The following is a 27,295-nucleotide window of genomic DNA, read 5'->3' on the forward strand; positions in this document are numbered from 1 at the left end:
TTTAAAATAATTTAGCAAGTGATACTAAACAATTCTTCCTTTTTTAACAGCTTTTATCATTTGAACGTTCAGCTACAGTTTGCCAAGGCTTCTTTTAGCTTTTGTCATTCATTTACTAAATTTATCAATTTGAAAATTCGAGGTGACTTAGTTATAAAAATAGAACCGCAGAAGTTATATATAAAGCTAGGATTATGCATTAGGATCCAGATTAAGGAAACTGATTCTTAAACAGAAAAAGAAAAAAAAATCGCTACATATTGTAGAGACATTAGTCTAATCGGAAAGTCGGAGAGATGAAAAATAGCAAACGCCTTTTCCGGGAATCGAACAACGGACCTCTGGAATACCGGCCCAGCGTGCAGATCACTACACCACGAAGGCACGCTAGGAAAGCGGGAGAAATGCCTTATAATATGTATAAAAGTGCAGTTTGTTCAGTTACGTAAGAAAAAAGCAGAAATATGATTTCTCTATATTTCAGGCGCAGTTAGAAAGATTTCCAGTGAAAATTAAAACGCAATTTTTATGGAACACATATTAATGCATTTGATACCTTTCAAAAATTTATTTATTTAATATGAAATCTTTAAAACATATTCATCCTTCGTAAATTATCTATACGTTATATTTCCTGCAGGTATTGTTGTGAAGCATCGGATTCATTTTTAATTACAAATATTTATAAGCCGGCAGAATAACATCTTGGATGAATCGGACTTTAACCTACGAGTTAGATATCAGACAAGCTTGTAATATTATTTTATTAGTGGAAGCTAAGATGGTTATATTAATGGATAAATAAAATCATAGAACTAGTGGAAGAATCTGGAGATCTTGAAATAACAAAGAATTTCAGTGTAAAAAGTAGCCTAAAACTGGAAATAAAAGAAAACGTTGTTAATCTGGAAACACGGCAAGGGAAATATAAAGGCTAAGGAAACATTATGAGAATGGGACAAATCCGGCTTCTGAGAGAAATACGAATGTCTTTATGTTCCGTAAATAGGGAATAAATAAGTAGTACGTTGGTGTATTTAGTTTACTAAGCAATACTTAGTGCAGATTACAGAGATACGTTTATGTTAAAGAGAAGAGATCATAAAGTGATGCGTGGAATCATACCCGATGCTGACAGTGTATTAGCCAAACATTGCTCCAAATTATCCCAGAAAATGAAATTTCGTATGTAATTAACTCTCCCTTCGAAAACTCTTCTGCAATTACTGGAGGCTTATTCGTCCCAGACCTGGACATAAAGCATTGATACATGCATGAGAATTGAAATCTGGCGAAATGTTGATATGCTGAATGAGGATTTGTCTGTTCAGCATTAGAATGATCGTTCAAGCAAGATTGACATAGGAAACTACTAGTGAATATTAACAATGAATACATTGCAGTGGCAAATATTCCTTGAAAATGAAGAATAGCATTCACTTTTATGGAAAAATGAATAGTTGAAATTAACTGAACTAACTGACTACATCTATTCCACTACATTTGAGAAATATAGCTAATCGGACATGAATAAAAAGTAGAGGTTTATTGATGTGTGCTTGGCTTAAACAGTTACTAAGCTAGCACTCTGATAAACATTCTTAAATACACTCTTATTGGTTTAATATTTCACAGATAAAAAGCATCTGGGTGTTAATTAGGAGCAAATTTTTCTCCGTAAGAACAACAACAGATTTTAAAAGTGATATAAAGTTGCAACTGCTCTGGAAGCTTAAATCATATAAATCTACTAGATAAGTTAGCGAGTTATGGCTACGTCTGAAATGAGTATGAGACAAAGGCTTGGGAAGGTTTTGAATAACCTTTTCATTTAATTTGAACCTGCAACATAAAAGGCAAGATTTGTGCAATACACAAGAACCACTACACGTAGCGATGTAGGTTAATCAATAACAGTCAAATAAATTTAAACTTTGATAAAGTAGTCTAAGACTTCACAGTCAAATAACTAAGCTATAAATTTGCTTAGCAAAAGAATGCAAAAACCGGAATAATCACCTTTAGATACAGCTGGCAAAATTATATCAGCGCGGAATACGTCTCTTGTTACTATCATGAAGTAAAGTAAACCTTCAATAATCCACAAAACTTCCGTTTGATGCATAGGGCATATAATTTTTTTAATGATTGATTTAATTGATTTAATGATTAGTCATGAGACAGATTGTAGAGACATTAGGCATATATTTTTGGAAGCAGGCAAGATGAAAAATTAGCAACGCCTTCGCCGGGAATCGAACCGCGGACCTCTGGAATACCGGCCCAGCGTGCTACCGTTACACCACGAAGGCACGCTAAGGAAGTGGGAGAAACACCTTATATACTCCCCTTTTTTAAAGGGCGACTAGGGTTTTAGGGGACCTAGTCGCCAAATCCTGGGTGTGGAGAATCATCATCCACAATCCTTTTAGTTCGGGCGCCACTTGTAGAGTTATTAGGTTAATTGGAAGCAGAAATGATGAAAAATATGCAACCACCTTCGCCGGGAATCGATCCACGGACCTCTGGAATACCGGCCCAGGGTGCTACCGTTACACCACGAAGGCACGCTAGGGAAGTGGGAGAAATACCTTATAAGATTTCTGAAGAATGAATTAGATTACTTTAAAAAATTAACATTTAAAAATAATTCAAATATATGGCTTTAAAATGAGATTTTAATTTATTCGCATCTAAATATATAGAAAATTTCAGTATTACGTTAAAATTTTTTAATTAATATAATTATGTATATTGCATTCAAATTTACAGTAATATGGTATTCAATATTTAATAGAAACCATCAAATATGTCACAAGAGGAAACAAAACTAAATTATCAATTCTTTAAATACCCAACTATTATAACAACCGCAATTTCGTATGGGATTAGCAACATTTACCTTACACCTTTCCATTAATCCAACAATGAGGTCTCGCATAAAGCAGCATCCCTACTTTTCCTCAAAGAATCCTACCACAAAGAGTCTGTACTAGCTATACAACAGATAAGCAGGAGCCGAATCTTGAGGAAATTACAACCAATTATACCTTGCAATTATGCCTTTTTCAGGGGGTAGGGTAGAAAACAGATATGATGATCTCGGACAGCTGGCAGTCTTACGACTGTTTCCGTGACAAGCCAGCTTGATGTTTTCGGTCGTGGAAAGAGTTGAATAACGTTTTTTTGCCTCTCTTCTTTTCTTTTCCTGTGCCCACCAGCGGCCGAGCGGTAAAATCGCTGAACACTGGTAGTTCGGTCTGAGGTTCGAATCCCGCGAACGGGCTGGCTGCATGGGCGTTTTCGTGGTTTTCCCCATGTGTAACGTGTATACGAGCCAGTTTCCCTTAGAAAGTCCTCCACGAAGGCATCCCTTCCCTTAGGCAGATATTCCTAGTGTGCTTTGCCGTATTCTCAATGCACACACACACCTCTTTTCTTTTCCTAATTAATTTTGCTTACTTTAGTAATTTTTTTATTCTTAAATCTTTAAACTTCTATTTGACATCGTAATGAGATGAAATTATGAGCGCATCTTAATCCTGAGAGTAAGTTAATACCAGATTTTAAAATGTGCCCTCATAGGGAAAACACGAATCAGATCGAACAGGGAGCAAAAAGAACTTCAGTTGTAGAGTATTAAGATTTATCGATATTATTATTCCTGGAATTTAAATATCCTTTCTTTACTGTAACATCGAATATTCCCGCGAAGAAGTAAATTTTATTTTACTACTTTTTTAATTGCTGAATTTTGTTTTGCCCTTTTAGTACATGATTCTTGCTTTCTAGCTAAAATTTATCAATTTTTCTTAAGACATCAGGATTTTTATTTTACCTAAATTCGTCTTGACATACTGAAGAAATAAATGAAATGCGATTCTTGGTATGTTTGACAATTGAAAGCAGCTTTTCCTGCTTCTTAATATTATGAAATAAATTACTTTTTTTTATACATTTCTGTATTTTCTACTAGGGAATGCCGCAACACAATCTTCACTCATTCACTAGGGCATATCGAAGCAATTAAATAGAAATTACAAAATTAGACTTTTATTTATTTCTTAACTGAGGAATGTTTTAATCTCGAAACTTGAGAGATAATCTAAATTTAAGAATGTCTTAAAGTGACTCAATTTTTCTATGAGTGCTATTAACTTTTTAGATCAACAAATAAAACTATTTTCATTTCTTACTTTAGTATAAATAAAATATCTGATGTGGGCATCACATGATTTCCTTATAAGGCCTATTAAATTATACACATTTTTTGCTTTACTTACTTCAGACTTATTTCCTCGAATTATTCTGAATTAATCAAACAATCTCTCAAGTTGAAAATGACATCAAAAATATCAAATTCTGAAATTAAATATCCCAGTCAGTTTTTTTCGTATTAGAGTCACACTTCTTCTAATTTTTATGTTTTCGTAACCAGTATAAACTTTTCTCAAATATTAGTATAGGAAACCGGGTGACTGCATTAAAAGTTAGATTTCATTATTTGTCAAAAAAAAAATGTTTTTTTAATTTGACATTGCAAAATCATGAATAGTTTCGTCATTTAAACACTTTCTACAATTGAAAATGTATAACTACGAGTAATGATTTCGAAATTAAAGTCCGGTTAAGGACCTTTAAGCCGGGTAAGAGAGTAGGTATACGTATATGCTTGATACTGTCTATTACAATAAAAAAGGGAAGTGCACAATTATGTTATAGCAGTCCCATATATAAAATTTCAAATTTCTACGACTAATCGTTTTTGAGTTATGCCAGAGAGATACATACATACATAAAAACGTAAATACATACAGTCAAAAAATCCCTTTAGAATCCAATTTAAATCCATTTTACAATCCATTTTGGAAAAAACAGTCTTTTATTCTGTTCGAAAGTACAGACGTCACGCGAAAAAAAGACCAAGGAACTGTGAAAATGGATGTTTATCTTTAAATATGATATCCTAAAATTTTCATGATTGCAATACTCCCTTTACTTCGTACAAGTAAGTAAAAAAGGGGGCTGACGTTATCTGTTATGAAGCTTCTTTAAACAAAATTAAATGTTACATAATAGTAATCCCTGCATGCCGACTATCTCAGTCACATGGTTCATTTGTTACTGTCGCTTGATTGCGATCACCATGATTTAGGAATAACATGTAGTCTGATTAGACAATTTATTATTATGATGTGGTTTGGGTATTGTACTTAAATACATGCAAACGTATGCAAATCTAAGAGAGTGTGTGCTGTGAGAGTCAGTACGTAGTATTACTGAGTACAAGCTGCTCCAGGAAATTAATAATATGAGACTTCCATTCCATAGGCGTCCTCTCCTTGATTGCACTGAACGGCTAAACAAATGGTAGAATTACAGCTGAATTGTTTGTGTTAGTTGAAATAAATCGCACATATGAATTTTAATGGTGCGCAACATGTTTTGAACCGAATATAATTCCACATAACTTCTTCTAACAATCAACATTTTCTAGATATTTATATTTTTGTAAGAAATAAAAATTGTCACAATTCTCTATCAAAGCCCTTTTAAAAATTAAGATAGTTTGTGATAGAAACTTCCAACACAGAGTGAATAGGAATAAATGCTATCATATGAAATAAGCGTGTAAAGTTGGTAAATAAGAGAAAACATAGCTTAGACGAAATTTGGATTATTTGACTATGACAAAGCACACAAGAGTTATTTGCTTAAGGAAGAGGGATGCCTTCTTGGAGGACTTTCTGAGGGAACGTGGCTCGTATACACGTTACACATGGGAAAAGCCACGAAATTGTTTCCGTTGACCGAGATTCGAACCCCTGACCGAAACACCATTGTTTTGCCGCTTTACCGCTCGGCCGTTGGTAGGTCGCTGGCTTAGAAGAAAGCATTGTCAAAATAATTTAGCAGTTTATTGCTAGTTGTCCAACAGAAACTGGCAGCTTTTTCATATTTTGCTTTGTAAGAAAATTATTATCGTCTCAACAAATAAATTATTAACTAATTTGCTTTCAAGCTAAACTTTACTCTTCTAAATGTATTGCATTTCAAACAGAGGAAGTTCAAAAACAGAATATGTTTGGCTATGAAGTTGCAAAAAAAACATACTATTGATTTATGAATACGTATAACTAATCAAATAGTTAGCACATAACGGAATATTTAGGCATCTGTATAAAAAATGGTATTGAATCCATCTGCATTGTAATCTGCATTGGGGCAATGGATTTCATGCAGGAGTTTTCAGAATAAGGATCCCATATGTAAGTGACACATAAGAAAACAACGGAACTGGGGAGTACCCATAAAGCCAAAATATTCAACCCAGAATCATATTCTCAAAAGAAAATTTCCGGAGCTTAGAAAGGCTTCCGAATTTTTCGTAACAGCGCTTTGAAAACACCAAGAATTGCCATAATTTTTAGCTGTTGCTGAAATAACGCTCTTTAAGCTTTCATAATCATTGTTAACCTCTTCATAAATGTTTAATATGTCTTCTGCATTAAATTAACTCACTTTCTCAAATATTTAATTAAATGAAAACAATTTTTGTGCTCTATGCAGTGCTCTGATAAAAAAATGATATTAATATGTGTTGTTATATGCATTTATACTATAAATTTCGCGCCTATGTTAGGTCACTGCATTTTTTAATCCTTATTTTCATATAATACTTTTGGGAATATGTAATATCCCAGTACTAATCGTGCAGAAAATATATAAGCCTACATAAACAACCCAGAATCATATTCTCAAAAGAAAATTTCCAGAGCTTAGAAATACTTCCGAATTTTCGATAACAGCGCTTTGAAAACATCAAGAATTGCTAGAATTTTTAGCTGTTGCTGAAATAACGCTCTCTAAGCTTTCATAATCATTGTTAACCTCTTCATAAATGTTAAATATGTCTTCTGTATTAAATGAACTCACTTTCTCAAATATTTAATTAAAAGAAAAAAAAATGTACTGGATTGCAGTGCTTTGGTAAGAAAATGATATTAATATGTGTTGTTATATACATTTATAACATAAATTTCGACCGTATTTTAGGTCATTACATGCTTTTATCCTTATTTTCATATAATGCTTTTGGGAATATGTAATATCCCAGTACTACTCGTACAGAAAGAATATAAGCCTACATAAATTTGATGAGGCAAATAAGTGAGGAAATGACGAAGCTTGTTTAAGAAGCATGATCGGATATAGCTGTGATTCCTGAAAGCTAAGCGTTAATCTTATAACTACCAGATGTCTCAGTTAATGAACCTTTCACTAACAGAATCCCAAGGTTTTATCTAGACTAAAAGACATGCAGCTAACAATTTGTCATCTTACTATAAAATACAACTGTATACTTGAAAAAGATCTATAAAGGGATCATTGACGCATAGATAGAAATTTGCAAAACAATAATTGATTTAAATCTGGCGAGATGGTTTTGAATGCCCGGCATTGAGCAGAAAGAACAATACGTCAAACCAAAACAATTATATTTTAATTTAATATATCGAATAATCGAAACTTTTATTCAGAAACATTTCGAAATTTAAGAAAGGAGTACATTAAAGTTTAAAATATTAAATATGTCTTACGAAATCATTACAGATTTATCTTAAAAAAATTCTGTGTTTTCGCACCTCGATTTTCGATTAATCAGACATCTAGAGGGGGGAAAGCGAAAATATTGTATATTATATCTCCCCCCACATATACTGAGTATCCATAAAAGTAGACTAGAAGAGAAACACGCTAATGTGACAATCAAAATCGTAAAAACAACCTTGTATTTAGCGTAGGTATAATGAAACACTCAATCGATTTCGAGGGCAGCTAAAGGTCCCTCCTCATCAGGAGAAAGAAATACCTAGAAAGAAGAAAATAAAGGAGAAGGAGTCACAGAAACACGTGGTCCTTATCAGCACTGCACGTGGTTATAACTAGATTTTTAATCAGAGGTGCACTGGCCGCCTACTTTTACTGAGCCAGGCTATCTGATCGAGCATGAAAAATTAGCGAAGTTAAAATAGGGAACGAGGGGCAAATGCACCTTACGCTCAAAATCTGAACTTCAAATAATGGAGAGCAACCACTGAACGGATTTTTATACCCTCTGGTAGTACCAAACGCAGATACGTGTGGTTTAAGATATATCGGCCAAACGAAAAGAGCGTTGAAGTTTCGTATCAAGGAACATGAATCTTATGTCAGAAAAAGGCGAAATTAACAAGTCTTCAATAGCGTATCATAGTTGGACTTTTAACTATAATTTTGATTTTGTATCTGCAAAAATTATCCAAAAGGCTTCTTCCATAGGTGAATTGGATTTTCTTGAGGCTTTTCACATTCACAAAGATTTAACAGGTTTAGTTAATGATTTGAAGTCCAATCCAGTCCTTCCTAATGCCTTTAAAATTCTACTATCTTAATTCAGTTATTTTTGCCGATAGATGGCGTTACCTCCTCGCGTTTGGTATTACCAGAGGGTATAAAAATCCGTTCAGTGGTTGCTTTCCATTATTTGAAGTTCAGATTTTGAGCGTAATGTGCATTTGCCCCTCGCTCCCTATTTTAACTTCGCTAATTTTTCATGCTCGATCAGATAGCCTGGCTCAGTAAAAGTAGGCGGCCAGTGCAACTCTGATTAAAAATCTAGTTATAACCACGTGCAGTGCTGATAAGGACCACGTGTTTCTGTGACTCCTTCTCCTTTATTTTCTTCTTTCTAGGTATTTCTTTTTCCTGATGAGGAGGGACCTTTAGCTGCCCTCGAAATCGATTGAGTGTTTCATTATACCTACGCTAAATGCAAGGTTGTTTTTACGATTTTGATCCATAAAAGTAGTTATACGGCCTTTATTTGGCCGTAGACCTAATTGCAAAAAATGTTTAAAAAATGACCTGAATGTTCAGGTTAGGGTACTTTTAATTTAAAAAATTCAGTTTTGTGAAAATTACGAGGTCTAGGATTTTATTAGGTCTTATGGTACCTATATTGATTTTGCAGAAATTTACACATATTGTAAAAAAGAAAACACGAAATATTTGACTTTCGGAGGACAAAAATTGATTGAGATATTTAATTTTTTAGTTAGGAATTTTTATATATTTTTCGCTGCCGGAAAGCCAATCTTATTGCTCCATTGGGTGGGTTAGTTAAGTAAATAAGGATAATTCGAAGTTGATTTTTTCCCATTTAACGCTATTCAATTATATGCCCTTTTGGTTTTTTAATGTAAAGCATTCTTTAATTTAAAATTTTGTTACATCTGGTATGCCAAAAGCATTTGTATACAAATAATTTATAGGTTTTCATGCATTAAAAGTACTTTAATAATACTCACATACTACAGTTTTATTGCTTTGGATCGTAATTCAACAGTCATACAAAATCATCATTGCATCAGAAATATTTTTCACCTTTATGTCTGTAAATAATGCCACGAGCTAGCCATGTACCAACACTTGGAGTCTGCCATTGTATTCTAGATCCCGAATTTTGTACAATTATATACAAAAGTTCTCCTTTTTGTGGAAAAAAAAATGCATTCATCAAAACTTTTCCTAATATTATGTGTCTCAATATTCATCATTAAAGTTATTAATACCAAAAACTTTTTCTAAACTGATATTCATTTCTAGCTGCATAGATTTAAATATTTAGCTGTTTAATTTGTATAAGAAACCTGAGTTTTCAGAAAACTTGATCCCGGACTTTAAAATTGAAACCTCGATCAGTTTTTGTCGTATGAGATTCAATATTTTAGCGTTCTGTTTTGGGAATGAGTATCACTTTTTAGTAAGGATAACTATATGTACCTGGGGACTGCATAAAAAGTTTGATTTTGTGATTTTTACAAACTTGATTTTTTAATTCAAAAATATTTTAATATTCCCAGCACTCATTTTTGTAATAGGAAATACATGTCAACGACTGAGAATATAAAGGTCGTTTAAGGACTTTTATAGATAAAAATACACGTATTTATATACGTAACATAAACTCATGTTTAAAACGCTCACAGAAATTCCTATTACTTGCGTGAAATTCGAAGTACTTGTATTTAATTCACAGCGTTAGTGTCTCGTGGGGACACTTAGTTAAACACATTATCCTCTTACAGCGTAGTTTGAGCTGTTTAAACAGTCAAAACACCTTTAGACCATGCGGCGAGATACTACAATCTGAACAAAAGGTGCTTAATTAAAGAAGCTAAACAGATCCCTACTATGCCACAACTGACATATTTGCCAGATTTCTAATTTCTGACCCTTATACTTTCTCTTCTCAACAGGATTCTTCTCATTCCACATTTCCAGATAGCTCAAGTCATGCAACATGCTGAGAGCACCAGTCTATGACGGTAAAAAAGAAGCATTCTTCCACTACTTTTATTATATGATATAACAATTTACGATTATAGTATTAAGATAAAATTATATTTCCTTATACTTAAGTTTCTTGATTATTTTGCCATCGGTTGCTTTCAATTTAGAGTTCAAATCTAGTGAATTAGCATATGGATCTCCATATCTTCTTGTAACGTATATGTACTTATATCTTGATAGAACCTTCTCTTTTCTCCACAGTTACACCCCGAATTCCTCTGGGGAAATCTAGAAAATGCAAATTAGTGATTTGTAATACCCTAGTGATTTACTAATTTATCAGAAGCTTTGTATTAAGCTTTGTACTGACTGCTTTTATATTATATAAAAAGCTTTCAACACTACTTTTTAAGATCCTAATGACGTCATCAGATTCTGTCTCATTTAATGTAGGTTCTGTTTCGGAATAATTCATTAGCTTTCTTGTATGAAGACCAAGCCTTCCTTATGCTTCACTTTGCTAATTTGGGCAAAAATGTTTGTAAAACGAAAAGCTTCTTTTCAATTCATTGTCTTCATATTTTTTTTTATTAAATCTAGTCTGATGAGAAGAAATGGCAAATCGACTTTCTGAAGACATACGCTGGATTTATATATTTATATTTTTGCACCTGGACTTAATGCCTCACTTTTAAGCCTATAGCAGTATATTTAGCTTCGAGCCTCTTCAAGCAAAAGCAGCAGTATTTTGTTTGTCCATGTTGTAGCCGAGCATTGTTATCAATGAACTGACCGATGATATGCGGAGAAATAAAGAATACAGACTTTCAGTTGTCCTAGATTATCGGTGAGCCCGGTCTGGGGACACCTAGGGTTCGCCGTCTGATTTTAGGCAAGATTTCAAGGTAAAAATTTAAAACTAATATAGAATAAGGATATTAGCATACAGACAAAAAATTAACATAGAAATTTCATTTCAAACAATTCCCTTTATACCCTAAAAAAATCTGGAACATTTCTTTGAAAAAAGAGTCTTAAAAAACGAAACATGACTAAAATATATGGACTGGTTTGTGTTGAGCTGCCATCTGCTATAAATAAAGAAGGTTCAGAGTAACCTATAGTAACCTATAAATCATTTTTCATTCAATTTTTCTGTGCGTACAGAAGGAAATGTTTAGTGTGTCCAGACCAGACACACTGTGCCGCAAAGGGTTAACCCAAGAATTAACGAATATGAATTTTGGAAACACGGACCACACACGCGCCTGAGAATCACTCTAAGTTTAAAAAAATCATCATTTATGCAACACAATTAACAGCAGGCTAGAGAAAATGCAGACTTGTAAATAAAATATGTAAACAAAACATAGAATAAACTTACAGTAAATTTAACGCCTTTGTCAATCTCAGATTCCTTATAGATGTTATGTTCCACATATTTCGTAACGAACTTGTACGGAAAAGGAATAATTAGCCCTACATTAGAAAAAATATCCTTGTAGCCCGATTCTTATAAGAAGAATACGTTTATTCCCTGTTCTCAGTTTATTCCCCATTTTTTGGGTTTACCATTACGTTTTATACTAAGACATTTCCACTTCCAATTATCTTCTACTCAGCAATTTTATCCGCAATGTTTTCATTTTCATTTGTAACACTGTAAAGATTTGGTTTTTTGAAGTAGGAAACACAAAAAGCGAGCTCCGGGACTCGAACCTAAACCTCTCGAATACGCTTCGAGTGTGCTACCGTTACACCACGAAGGCATGCAGAAAGGATGGGAAAATTCCTTATATACTACCCTTTTTAAAGGGGAATTAGGAGAACCTATCGTCAAATCCTTGTGGTGAAGAATCATCATCCGCCATCTTTTAGTTCGGGCACCACTGTAGACATTAGGGTATTTTGATAGCAGGAAACCTTAAAAAGAGCATTGCCCTCGCCGGGACTCGAACCTGGACCTCACGAATACTCGCCGGGTGTGTTATTGTTACACCACGAAGACGTGCAGAAATGAGGGATAAAATACCTTATGCTCCCCCTTTTAAAGGGCGGTTGGGAAATATGAAATCCTATCCCAAAATCCTGCTGGTGAAGAAACATCATCCACCCCTTTTATTTTGGACGCCACTGTAAAGGCATTAGGGTTTTATATATATATATGCTGGAAACACGAAAAATGAACAATGCCCCCGCCGGGACTTGAATCTGAACCTCTCGAATCCGCTCTGAGTGTGCTACTTTGAGTTACACTACTAAGGCATGGAGAAAGGAGGGAGAAAACACCTTATGATGCATTGCCCCTAAATAGTAGATTACGGACAAAATAATAAGCAGCAGCGAAAGTGAGTAGTAGTAAGCAACTTTTCTCTCGTAGTAGTTCACTGAGAACATCCTAGTGTAATAATTAAAATACCGAGAAACAAATATCTGAATATAAACGTGAATACGAAAGAACAAAAACGTTGTTGCAAAAATCATAAAGCGCAATGGGTAACAATACATTTCTGTTAAGATAAATATAGTATTTGCCTTTAATTGTCTAATTTATCTCTGAGAAACGCATGAAGTGCACCATTTTTAACTGCATCTTTTAAGTTATAATGTATTCAGACACTTCTTTGATGTTGTAGGATATCATGTTGTTCTCCTTTTTCCTTTTGTATCATTACTTATTTTAATTATTGATATAATATCTAGAATGTATTTAGAAAGTGTTTCCAGGATCAATTGTATGCAAAGCGACAACAATCATGTTTTATACACCCGTATCAAGTGGATAAATTTTGTTGTAACATGCGTGCGAATCATAATTTCGGAACAAGAGTATTTTACTAAAATAGGTGCACTGGCAATAGATTCTTATTATAATCGTTCAATATTTTGAGAAAATACAACTTGTGCGTCATGTTCAAGTCTGGTTTCCTGCACCTACATCCCTAGCATAACTGTCACACGTTTCACAGGATATGAGCTAAAAAATCTCATTAACTCGTGCGCTAAACCTGTATTCATCAATTTCCTGTCGAATTGCTACTGGTCAGAAATCATGGCATGGAAGTTCTACGTTACGGGTAGACATAGTTGGTTAAAATTTCCATTGTTCTATTAAACGTCTGTGTGGGTCAATCTCTAAGTGTTGGATTTACCATTTCTTTACTTGAATTTCTCTCTTTTAAAATAATGCATATGTTCCCTCATTAGAAACGTTTTAATGAATTTATTTTAATGAAGTTCTTTATTTTTAAATGAAAATGATTTTAATTTGAAGGATTTTATTAATGTTTCTTTATTTTTAAAAACAAGCATAAATTTTCTGAAAGAAATGTTAAGGATATTAACTCGCCAAAAATTAATCAGCGTAGTGTGCGTAAACTTCCAGTATAGTTTCTAAATTTAAATTGAACCTTCTTTAGCACCAGGAGTCAATATTTCTTCTCCCTAACTGAAATTTCTTGAAACCTTTGTCTATTGTTATAGTGTAAGCGAATTTTTCTCTGACGTCATTTTGATTTCCAGTGGGCGAAGAAAATGTTTTAATTTAACTTTCGGAATTATAGTACCCGAAATTCATGCACATATTGCTATTTTCCTTCAAAATTTATGTCTTTGATATTTGTTCTTTAGCGCATTCTATTTCTTTCAACTCTCTAAAAGAAACTTTAAAAGAAAACAAATATTTACATGTTACTTGAAACAATAACAGCATCTAATAATTTTATTATATTATCATTACTAAATGTGTTTAAAACGAGGTTTAATTTTGAGTATATTGGACAAAACAGCAAGTAAACATAAAAATATGATCCATGTATTTTTAAGAAACTCATCTTAATTAGATAAGTTGCTTAAAATTAAAGGCAACATTTTTTTCAGAATCAGAGAAGTTCATATTAATTTTTAATCATTTCCTATACTTAGAGTGTTCAAATAATCTAATAAACATGAATTTCTAATTTTGTGCCCAATGTCATTCCTCCAACGTGACGAAAATCCCCTTTTCAGAAGTAAAAAACTTGTGTGGAGAGGCCCCATTTTAAGTTCGCCATGCGAGCCTTCTGACCACACAGCTGTATAGGAATTAAGTTCTTGAACATTATGTGTGGCTTTTCTTAGGAGTTGTTGAAGGAGACTTTATTTTTATGCACAATAAAGGGAGGCCAGAGAAGTCAAAGAAACTAAATCCTCCATAGTAAGTTTGCTATGATTTAGGAAGAACCACACCGTGATGTAAAATCCCTCCGAAGCCACTGGGATTTAAAATTCTCGCATTTAGAAGAAAATGTTTCTTGTCACAAGCTATGGTCAACAGCGATATTTGCAATATGAGGATCATTTGTGAGGTATATAAAGCTGTGAGGGGTTGCCACAATTCTTATCCCCACCATTCTCGAAATATGAAGTGTCATGCAATGGCCGTTTAGTTTCAATTGCATATCGGAAAATATTTTTTCTCTGTTCATTCTTTTATAAAATATTGATTTTCTCATAGTATTGGGCATCTGTATACAAAATTTCATCAAAATGAAGCAATTGTTTCTGATGTTTTTAGAGACATCAGATATTTTGTGTTTGTTACGTCAATTATGGATTAGTTTACCAGTTACCTTAACTTCGGATTATACACACACACATATATATATCGGTATATGTAGAGCTTGGGAGAACTGGTTACATCGTAGATAGAATGCTTAAGAAACAAGAGATTTGCTGACATGGAAGAGTTCAATTATTTCCTTTTTATTTACTGTTGAAAACCATTTTTCATTAATCCAACACTTAAAAAAGCTCTAGAATTGTCACAATTATCCGAATAGCAAGGTACGGTCTAAGGGATCATTAGTAATTTAATGAGCCATTCGGTATGTACTTAGACATGTATGGCCTAATCTTTGATACAAGTATATGACTATGGTAGGATCAACGAGCCAGCTTGTTTACGTTTATAAACTTTCGCGTTGCCAGCAACTCAAATTCGCCAGTCATAGCACACGATTTCGAAATGCGCTCTGGGAGCCTCTATCTTACAACAGCCCTCTCATCTTTTTCTCACGCATGGAATCTAGTTGTTCATGATTCGATAGCGGTTCAAAGCTCACTACATCCTCCTCAGCATCAGGATGGAAACAACCCATTGTGGGCATCGAGAGGCTTTATTATATGGTACGAACGTGCGAAAAACACGTTTACAAGTTTTATTATGTTTATGAAGGGCGCAGCAACATTACGGGAGCCGAGCTGCTAGCAGATATGCTGAGGAAATCTTCAATTTCCCCTCGCCTTGAAAAGACGAGCATGGACTCTAAGGACTTGAACTAATACGCAGGGTCCAGGTTGGTATCACGCTTTCATTGTCACTAAATAACTTCACGACAGAGTATGCAGTGAAACCGGTCAAGGATATGTCCTAGCCAGTAGCGCTAGATATATCAAAATCGCTAGCCTGGAACATACTACTCACAAGCATAACATTGCAAAGGAACAGTGCATACCGTTCGTAAAAACCAGGACACGAGAGGAAATAAACCTCGTATGTTTACAACTCCTTGTTCTTAAATAATTTTTACATCGAAGCCGTTTAAAGACAGCAAGCTACGGTCAGTTTATGGGAGCGAACATACTATGAAAAAAAATAACAGCTCTGGGAGCACAATAACACGAACCCATTTCCTACTGCCAAAAAGGGCAGCCTATGCTGTCCTGGACGGTAATGGCTTCAGCCATCCTAGTGTGTAGCGTGACGGCCAGCACAGAGTCATAATCATTGTTGTCGTTGTTCCCGCGCACCCGGCGTGAGACAAGCGCCCGGTGGATCGGTTTAGCAATGGTGGCTATGATAGAGTATTATTTTGTATAACTCTGTATTCCAGGATAGAGGCTCCCTATTTATAGCATTAAGTTTGCTGTCTCCTCTCTATGAGTTGACTGATTTGCCCACCTCCTGCCTATATGGAGACTTCTCAGCTGGTATCCGATCGCTTTAGTAGCTTCAAGTTGCAGGAAAGGCTAAATAAATTTGATTCAGTCATTATTGAGCGAGTGGAAAAAATGTGCCTGCATTGCAACGTTACTTAAAATGAGGATTAATTTTGAAGTGTCTCATTTTAGATTGATATATATCAAATAGTTGCTATTTTTAGGACAGGAAGGGGAAGTAAACAAATAAAAATAGAATAATGAGAGGTACTAGTATTTCCATTTCCAAATGACGAAACAAAGATGCACAGACACGAAAGCAACACTAACAATGAGACACCGACTGACAATGAATTCGTAGCCATATTTCAGAGAATAAAAGGATGAGAAGGCATCGCTCAAGATGACGTTTGGTAATGAATAAATGTAGAAACAGAGAGCGAGAAGCAGAGAACTAGGGGGACAATAAAAATTGCAATAATAAGAGCGATCCTGTGGATGAAAATGGGATGAAAAAAGGGTAATTGCAGTTATATGCAATTATATACATTCAAGTGTGCTTTCTGGCTTCATTTCATACAAGTGTATCAAGTTACAACAAAAAATTTCTTCCTACGTTGTAACTGTAACGGTTTTCAGATTTAGAGGTCATTGGAAAATGCTTCTATCTCAGAAAAAATCTATAGGTAAGGTACCCTATAAATGTTTCTTCTGGTCGAGCTTAGGAACGCATGGAAGTATTCAATGCTTTGTTGGGGATGTCGTTCTGCATAGTTCGTTGGATGCATTACACTGCTGAAAAAAAAACTTTTCAGTTACAGGATTTCTCTACATGGATCAAGTTCCTCCGTCAACTCAACATAGGCCTATTCATTCCTGTGATTAAAAAAATATATCACTATTCCCTTAGGCACAAAAAAGTGCAAAAACCATTTCTAATCCCCCTTCCGATTTAACAGCTGTTAAGAAATGCTTGGCTGGAGCCCACGTATCTGCAGTTTATTGCATAAAACCGCTGAACATTGATAATTTTACCCTGATTGAATAATTAGGAAATCAGCTCCCTGCATGGGGTTTTCATGGTTTTCTCCGTGTGTAGTGTGAATACCAGCATTTGGCATCCCTTCATGGAGGGCTACATTTTTATACAAAAAGGGATGAGACAAACCTTCAATTAAACAAAAATCATTTACGCTGAGATCGTGAAATATTATCCACTTTTAATAAAATAAAAAAAGCAGTGCAATCTAAAAAAAGTTATGTTTTCAAATTCACTGACAAAAATTATTAATTAAATAGATAGTAAAAATGTAAAAGAAATATTTTAGTATTATATCAATTAGAAATTTATTCAAATATGTCACATCTATTTATAATAAGCACACGTTTTATGACCAAATAAAGTCTTTATTTCATATGGCATCTCTTTCTGGACATTTTATTAGAGAAATGAATGCTACGCGTGATATTTGACACATAAGGGAAGGGGGCAGGATTAAAAAGGCCTTCACTTTTAGATATATTGTACTTAATTTAATGCAGGCAGCTGCTGACCATCTTTGTTACTTTTCTTTGTAATCTTAACTTTGGGTTGGGAGGGAGGTATGCTTTAAAAAGATCACAAAAGCAAGTCTAGGTTTTTAATTAATTTTTGGGAGTTTTAATTAATATAATGTATTTATGTTCCTCTTTAGAAAAGAATGCTTGCTAACCTATTAGCATACAAGGAATAAAACCAAAAAAGCATAAATTAAAAAATAGATAATTAGCATTTTTGAAAAATCATAAATTTTGCAGACAAATATTGTAAATTACGTTTTCCTAAACTCTTCTTTTTGCTTTAGGGACCTCAAACCTTGAGAGCTTTTCTCACATTGTTTTCTCTTTGTGTTTATTTATTATCCTTCATCTCCAATAAAAAAATTAACGCAGTAGACGCTTAAAATATTTACATTTAAATGTAGTTTTAGGATTGTTTGCTAAATTTACATTTAGCAAGACTGCCCAGTTTATTTACTATATTTCGTAGTTTCAGTTAACCTCTAACTTAAGTGGCGGCGGCAAGGGGTAGCTCATGATGAAATCTTCTACATATTACCAATGAGATTCTAAATACAGAATATTTTCCCCTCCCCCCTTTTTGGATTGTTTCTGCTGTTTTTTTGAGAAAGTGAGACATTATTGCGGAGATGAACAGACAGCCATGGGCGAATGAAAGTGAAAATGAAGCTAGGTAAGTAGTTATAAATGGTCCGAAACGGCGGGGGCTTTTGCGACTGACATTCCTTTCGGGGTTGTTGCTGCTGCGCAATGTAAATATGCATCAAGATAAAATCCATTTATCTATTTATTTCTATTCAGAAATTCTAAAACTACTTTATTCCTGAGAAATGATATAATTACTTTGCAATTTCAAAAGTAAATAAATATAGTCAACATTTGCATCCAATCTCGTTTTATATTTCATTTTATGGTTGTCCATGGCTATCCAGGCAAAGAGGAAATATCGACAGTATGCAGCCGAATACGGAATTAACACCTCAAGACTAAGCGACGCCTATGAGCTTTAATTGTTTGGCAACACCTTCCAATGAAAGTACGTATCCATGTAAGTTGCAAAAGGATATAGAATGACCTGATCATTCCAGTTCCTACCAGAGTCTCTTTCACGCGGCTCTCAAATGAAACGGGGTGAAAACGAGGTCTTGGAAAATCGTGACTGACGGCACGAGCAGCACTCTCTATCGAGAGTCCGGGGACATCCTCCACATTCTATTCTACTTCAAGAGGTAAGACCATCCTCACTGATCGAGACACTTCTTTACGATTAACCTTAGTACGCATGATGCACCTGCAAGTTTCGCATTTTCAGATTCAGGTTTCGATGGCAACATTTTCAATTTCTGACTAGTTAAAAATGATCTGGAGTCAACTCTACTTCGGGTTCTTTTCCCAGTTCATACACTGATCAGGACAGCTTCTGCCCATTCTAATGCAGTAGAGAATGCTTCAGCAGCGAGCCAGCAAGCGATTTTCTAAGACAACATTTAGTTAATCATGTTAAACGCTCCCACCAACTTCCCCACCAAGCCACCCTTGGCTTACTAAATTTCCATTTAATGCCATATGTAGCATAAAATGTTTTGATTGTAATAGCCTTGTGTTCCAGAGAGAGGCCAATTCTTTCTTTGCGGCTTGAAAGGTTTTAGCCTTGTCAGACAGTATAGTGGTTAGAAAAGGCGACTAAGATACCGAAAGGCGGACCTGGCTTCGAATCCCAGAGAAAGCATAGGAGGCAACGGTGGCCACCTATTGTACGCATCCACAACAAAATGGCCACCACGTCTTCGCCTTAGCAGAGGTCAATGTCGAATAAGCAAGGGCCCGGCATTAGATTTAAAAAAGTATAGATGGTCTGAGGGAGTCCTCGTCCACCAATAAACCTCTGAAATGCAATCCTGAAGTTATCAGTTGTCAGTTCCTAAACGAGCTTCAGATGCAAATCTTGAGTAGTTGAGCACGTGAATTGCGCAACGTACGCTATATTCAGCTATATGCATAAAAGTGGACTGGCTTCCACCATCTAAACTTCATCGAGTTAATTTAGTAATGTCTGTCGGGTTGATATTCGAGCAGTTTGTAAATGAGTAAAATTAGGAGCAAATGCATCTATTTGGTTAGTAGAAGTAACGGGGGAAATCTGAACATTATTCGGATTTTTACGGGTTGAAACATCGTGCTTCTTTCTGCATAATGCAGAAAGAATTTTTTTTTTTTTTTTTTTTTTTTTGTTTGTTTTCCCAATTTTTAAGATTATGTCCTCGATTCGCACATAAGAAACACCTACCAGCACTCTTTAGTTTTCGAATATGTGTGTCGATATCAGTTTCAGTTTCATAGTTTTGAGACCAATGTCTTTTAGTGTTATAGAAGGGACAATATAGCGAAATTTTGTTTAATGATTTTGAGTTTTAGAGTTAATATTTAGAGTCGCTGTAGAAGAATTAAATGTATAATCAAGTGGTTTCTCATTTCTTACCTTTTGAGCAGTAAGTGCTCCTTTCGTTTCTGAGGAAACTTCTGAAATCATATCCCCTTCCGAAATTTTCTCTCTTTTGACGTTGAATAATCCATCTTCTACACGTGTCATCAGGAAACTCCCATTGATTTTGGATGCAAAGACATGGGCGTATACTTCGATATTTTCTCCTAAAGCAATTAAAGCCTGCAGCCTTCGGTTGCACTCAATGAAAACTTCATTAAGGTGAGCTTGAATTATTATATTTTATCACCATATTTAATAATAAGAAGTGTTTTTGTTTTTAAAAAAGTGTTTTAATCATTTTTCCTTAATTTTAGTTAATTGCATCAGATTTCAGACACATTAAGTTATTTATTTAGCCAAAGTCAGAATCACGTTAAGGTAATGAAAACATGCTGTCTGCTATTGTTCCAATAACAATAAAAATGTACGTAAAAACGTTTCAACTACTAATCAAGCACAATGATCAAGAAATAATAAGGATCACAATGGTTGAACAATAATTAAAGTATGAATTTTTTATGCAAATGTATTCTGCATAAATTATAAATAAAAGTTATAAATAAAACACTTCCTCCTTATTATTAAGCTTAACTAATTCCATTTTTACTAGCAGAATATGGAGGAGAAGAAATAAGATGAGATCATAGGGGACCCAGGCATGGTAAGAGAAAAAAACATAAGTAACTCTAGTTTAGATGCTGAAATATCGCTTTCTGTAAGAATCTGCTGAAATATCGCTTTCTATTCGATGAAGTCTCAGGACGTTTAGAATTTCAAAAACATTCGCCAATATGGTGGTAATTCACATAATGTCGAAACGTTATATGACATGATATGTACGGTTTTATAAGACTTATTCACATGAAGAAAATGGTTCTGCACATTTCCATACATCATGACATAGTTACACAAAACATTTTGTAAATGTTTAGATAAACTTTAAATTTACAATGAGCGAACACCTCGTTAGTTGACTTAGCAATGTTAAGTTAGTTTGTTAGCTGTAAGCAAATTTAGGTAAAGTGATAAATCATAAACGTATGTTTAAATAAACTTATAAGTATGTCCTCTTTTAATGTTGCACATTAAACGAAAAAAGGAAAATAAGCTATGCATTTGGTTTTGAGCACATCTGAAGCTACATTCGGTTACAGATTTTTTTCTCTTCTTAAACAAGAAATAAAGACCGGTTATTTTCTTTTTACAAAAACATTCTGCGGTTCAAAATCTTTAGAAAGCTCCCTATGACAAAAACTAAAAATCAGAGCGTACGAAGGCTTATTAAATAACATCAAACATAAAGACAACAGTCTGATAGCTCAAGGCATATTGAAATTTTATCCCTCACTGGATCTATCTTGCAGTGAACTACAAGGCGTACTCATGTTTAATATGTAAGAAGCGGAATCCATTAGATTGGAGAATCTATCAGAAATGGCTTCACGCTCAAGCAGACAAAGAGTGTGCTTGGGGCGTTGCGTTACTGAAGCGATAAATTATGATCTATATAAAGGAATGAAATAAATGCATGTGCTTGAAATCATATAACATGTAAGGAATCAACTCCTCAGTTACAGCATGCCCTGTCACGCTAAACGATTAACAATAGACCTTTGTAGGACAACGAACTGTTTTCATTTCATAGGCTTTGTGGTGATAAACCGAAATTATTAGTTGTTCAAATTAATTTTGAGACAACATTTTCAGAAAAAATATGAATTAGCAAACTGAATCGGCAGGAAAACATTGCGTACAAACTTTTCACCAGATTAGTCTATTCACATTCATAAAATTCCATTATCACACAAATCCGCTGAAAATATCCCTCCAAATTTGCTAAGTATATAATTCTTATAAAACTCATGTCATATTGTACTATATTTCATAATTTGTTTAATTCCTTAAAGAATAAAGATAAATGTTTCCTATTATTTGCGGCGATGTAAATAAATTTTTTATAATCTCCATATGAATATACGTATCAAGCATTTATATAATTTACTCTAAAAGGAAAATAGACAGTAATTTATGAAACATTTTCCCAGTAGCTTTCGAAGGTTCAATATTTTTTACTTTTGTTGTGTAGTGAAATTAGAGGGTATACTGATTAAAGAATTAGATTATTTGATTCTAATTGTTCGGAGATTAGATTTCATTCTAGTGTAATATTTAATTATTTAATTATTTTATTTAAAGATGGATTTATTTTGCTAAATTGTTTTACTTTCCTATGTAAAGGCTTAGGAATCAGCTCTTGGAAACTATTCTTGTTCATTCTTGCTTGAAAAAAAAGCAAAAGAGAGAGGGAGAATAAACCATGCAAATATTTTGTAAAATTTCGAAGATCAGGAATGCTTAAACTACTTTCGTCGCACCATTTTTTTTCCTTTCCTCCTTCTTCTATCTCATTCTTTCTAGAATAATTCTCTTTGCATTTGATCTAGTCTTCAGGGACGTACGTTCTTACCTTTCATGAAAGTCGGGGAGAAATACAGCAGAGACGTTTGTGGCTGGATTTCAAGCAGCCTTGATGAAATTCACAGAAAACGAGGATTAAGCATTGTACTCAACCGTAATACCAGTTACTTCAAATTTTAGGACTTGACGCTTATCTCATCTTTCAAGCGGTTCCTCACGGGATCAGTACTTGGGTGGGTGACCTCTCACGTTACGGGATACGGCGAATCATCTTCCTCCATCCTCATTCGAAAAGGATACTCTCAGATGTCACGACTTTGGCGTAGTTGAATTCTGTTTTAGCTTTCAGTTGGCGTGGGGCGAATTATGCTCGAACAGGTATATAGGCGAAAAGCGTAAATTGCTGTGTGACATTTTTCATTTCGAGCGGTGACAGCGAGATGTGTAGGACGCAGTTCTGATTACTTTCACTTTACAGACCTGAGTGCTCTAAAACTGCAGTAGTGTTACCTTCGGGTGCACGAACATATGTCCTTTTTCAGGACTCCTCGTATTCACTCCGACGATGAGCTAAGCGACATGACTTACTCTGCGAAGACCTTTCTATTACTAAAAGAAGATTTTCTTGCTTCACCAGATGTTAAGAAGGGGGAAAAGAAGAATAAAATAAAAGCGATATCCCATACTGAAAGAGGAGAAACTAACAGATCAAAAAGAATGCATGAAGAACGAACCGGACGGAGCGTACTGATAGAGGGACCTATCGAGAAAAATGGGTATGATCAAGCTTTGAAGGAAATGCTTGAACTGCAACCTGTTCTTGATGTGGAAAAGTTTAGGAAAAGGTATTACCTCTTGAAGGATGATAGTCTAAAAAGAACGCGTATAGCGCTACCTGATGATGAACACGTAGAGAGACTTGTTAAAGAGTATGGATATGAACCTACCTTAAAATATTGTCGTGAACAGTGGCCTGATTTGTACGTGAAAGCATTTGAGAATCCATTTGATCCCAGAACACCAGAACATAAAGCTGAAGCTGCCTTGATATGTCGCATTCTGATGAGAAGCCTCGAGAATTTAGGCCAACCACAGCAAAGGAAAGCACTACTGAGATAAATGAACAGAAGATTAACGATGAACAATGGATTTTACAAAAGAAAATGGCTAAATTACCTACTAATGAAGAACCCATGGAAAATTCCAAAGAAAATCGATTTCAAGCTCTGGAAAACGGCGAGAGCGTAGTAGAAGGAGGAACTGCAGAAGAAGAAACGCCCCCTCCTATTATACTCCAGCAGAGCATGATCGATTGATTAAAAGTACATGAAATGCTAATTCAAGTTTGTGAAGAGGAATTTAAACCGGATATGAAGGCTAAATCTATATATGTTAATCTCAAGAACATCTCAGACTATCGAAAAGCTACGAAATTCCTCCAACAAAGAAGTATACCTTACCGCTCCTTTCAAGTGCTGAGTGAAAAACCTCTGAGGGTCGTTATAAAGAACCTGCCAGACACTGTCGCAGAAGATGCAATCAAGCCCGATCTAGAAAGAAGAAATTTTCCTGTGCTAAAAGTAAAACAATTTTTAAGAAGCAAATATGTTTCTTGTCGATTTGAAGAAGCCCGCTGAAGGATATGCAGTTTATCATTTAAATAATATGTTTAGTGTAAACATTAAAATTGAAAAATTCACTCCGAGGAAGAAGCCACTACAATGTTATAGGTGCCAGGAATATGGGCATTCGCAGCACCTCTGCACCAACCCTGAACGATGCTGCAAGTGTGGACAACACCACAGAAGTTATTTATTTTATCTGAAAAATGAAGAAAAGCCAACATGCATTTTTTGCAAAGTAACTCGTGTCAGCTCATATCATGGATGCCCCGCCTATAAAAAGAGCCTATAAAAAGATGCCTCCCAAAGATTCCAGTACCTACCCTAGATGCATTCCCATAACTGAACAAACCTGAAGAAAATGTAGCTGAAACTGTTCTGAAGACCCTCTACAGCACCCATATAAAGAAGAAACTACAGCCTTCTGCTGATGAGATGTCAGAAGCTATGAATTGGCTACAAAATCAGAAGATTAAAAGTTTTCTGCATACGATCCTCACACACATCGAGAACAACAGATCAGCGAGAAATACAGCAGAGACGTTTGTGGCTGGATTTCAAGCAGCCTTGATGAAATTCACAGAAAACGAGGATTAAGCATTGTACTCAACCGTAATACCAGTTACTTCAAATTTTAGGACTTGACGCTTATCTCATCTTTCAAGCGGTTTCTCACGGGATCAGTACTTGGGTGGGTGACCTCTCACGTTACGGGATACGACGAATCATCTTCCTCCATTCCAAGAGAAGCGAATTTCACAGCTCGAACGGTTGCTACTGAAGAAATGTAAGTTACGCCTAGATGCTTTTTCAAAGTTTTCATTTTACGTACTAGCTTCGCCTTTAACGGCGAGGCGGTTTTTCGCCCTTATTTTTAAAATCTACCAACGCTTTTCAGGGATTTTCAGCGGTGGTACACAAGAGAAAAATGGGTGGTACGCAAAGAAGCAAAGTATTTTGAACTATTAAATTAAAAAATTAAACCCCATCATCCTGATTGAGTTTTTTCTCTACAATCGTAAATTTATGCGATCTGAGCTTTATTCAAGACTGGTGGTGGTAGTAGCACTTTGTAGTGGTGGTTCTACAGGTTTTCAATTTTTGTTTAAATGGTACACGTTATTGAAAAGGTTTAGAACCGCTGCTTTAGAGCATTTCTTCATGTCAGGCAGTAAAAGTAGTACAGCTTCTAAATGCTGCCAAATACCAGACAACTAAACTGAATTGAACCTGCTGTGCGAGAGGCGGGAGCGAAATTTTGGGATTTGGGCAACCAGGCCGGTTTTTTTTTTTCCCTCCACTGCAAATTTTGAAAACAGGTACTTTGGCTTTGGACTTGGTGCTTGTAGGATCTGAATTGTTCCCGGCAGCGATCTTTCAGTGAAAACACTACTCTCTCTCGGCCATTCTCTAGCTGTTTTCTTTGGGGACTATATTTCTCGTACCTAGTAGTGTTTTTCCTTGGTTCCTGCGTCGAAATTAGGTAAAACATTTGCTAACATCGTTGAGATTGAATACACGTCTGACCTAGCATCCTGCAAATTTTCACAGTATGGAAAACTTCCGTGAATTTCCTTACGAAGCTAATCGCGGTGAGTCACGAATCGGGAGATGGAATTGAGCTTGGAAGATATAAAGAAGAATGGACTGTCCTACGTCTTGATGTTGGCCGGACTATTGAGATTATTCTAAAACGGTAAACAATTGTTCGACGCCATTGGAAGATTTCCTGGAATTGATTTTCTTCATTCTGGAAGTAATTCAGGTTCCTGCTACAGTCTTGGAGGACTCTAGTGCATGGCCGAAAACATGAATAAATTTATTTTATTTTTTCTTTTCTTTCTTTTGTAGAAATGACCATCACGGACCCTTTTATTAGCTTAAAATTTTTATTAGCTTAGCATCTATACCTTACATGAGAATAATTTTGTCTTTTCGTGCTAAGATAAAAAAAAATGTAAGAATAATAGTTAACTGAGAAGAATCTGCGAGGTTGTTTACCCGTCCCTAGTTTTACTTTTTAAACGTAATTAAAATCTTTACTTATATTAATGTGTGATGATTGTGTGTTTTGCATTTATTGCAAGCTGTATTAAAATCAGAGTATGTAAAAATAACTTGCATTTCATTCATTGATCTGGATATAAATTTCTACGTAAAGGTAGGAGTAACGTTAATAGATCATCCTCCTTCGCCTGCTTCGGCTGAGGTTTTGATTTTTTTTTTTAGTTCAAAGGGGCTTTGTCCCTGAAGGACTATTGTTTTCGTTTTGCGATTTTGCGTTGAATCACTATAAATGTGCGTTTCACTTTTCAAACTGTTGCCACCAAATGTTAGAGTCTTGCATTATATTTGAAGAAATTAAATAATGAAAAATATGCATAAATGTATGTCTGTTTCTCGCATTGTGATAAAACAACGGTACATAGAGCCATCGAATTTTGAATGACGTAATCCTCCTACGAATATGGGCATGTGGAAGACCAAATTTGAAATTTGGAATTTGTTTTATTATCGATTTCCTATTTTGTAAAACTTTAACGAATTTTTTAATAACAAACTCAAGGATTTAAAAGCGAGCAATGGCAAAACTCTACGGGGGGGGGGAACTTTTTATCTCAGGCGCGCGGAAATTTGTATCGGGAATTCTAAAGACATGCTGATTTTAAAATTATTTTGCTACATTGCTACTGAACTGAATTTTATGGTTTAAGTGCAAAGAACATGATAGTTAATAAATAAAAGGTTATACACAAAACGTTATAAAAAATGCCCCTTTGGACGTAATTTAAAATCTGAAACCTTTCAGTTTTTTTTTTTTTTTTTTTTTATTTTTTATTTTCTCCCCGGGAGACTGAGATAATGTTTGTATTACCTGAAATAAGAACAATTTATTTGTTTTAGTTTAATTAGATATCTATAGAAAATTGTAACTTGGTAACATTTGGTCATTTCT

This window comes from Stegodyphus dumicola, chromosome X1 (genome assembly GCF_044657685.1).
Source record: "Stegodyphus dumicola isolate Sdum_Otavi_A_Nest chromosome X1, ASM4465768v1".
NCBI classification, from domain to species: domain Eukaryota; kingdom Metazoa; phylum Arthropoda; class Arachnida; order Araneae; family Eresidae; genus Stegodyphus; species Stegodyphus dumicola.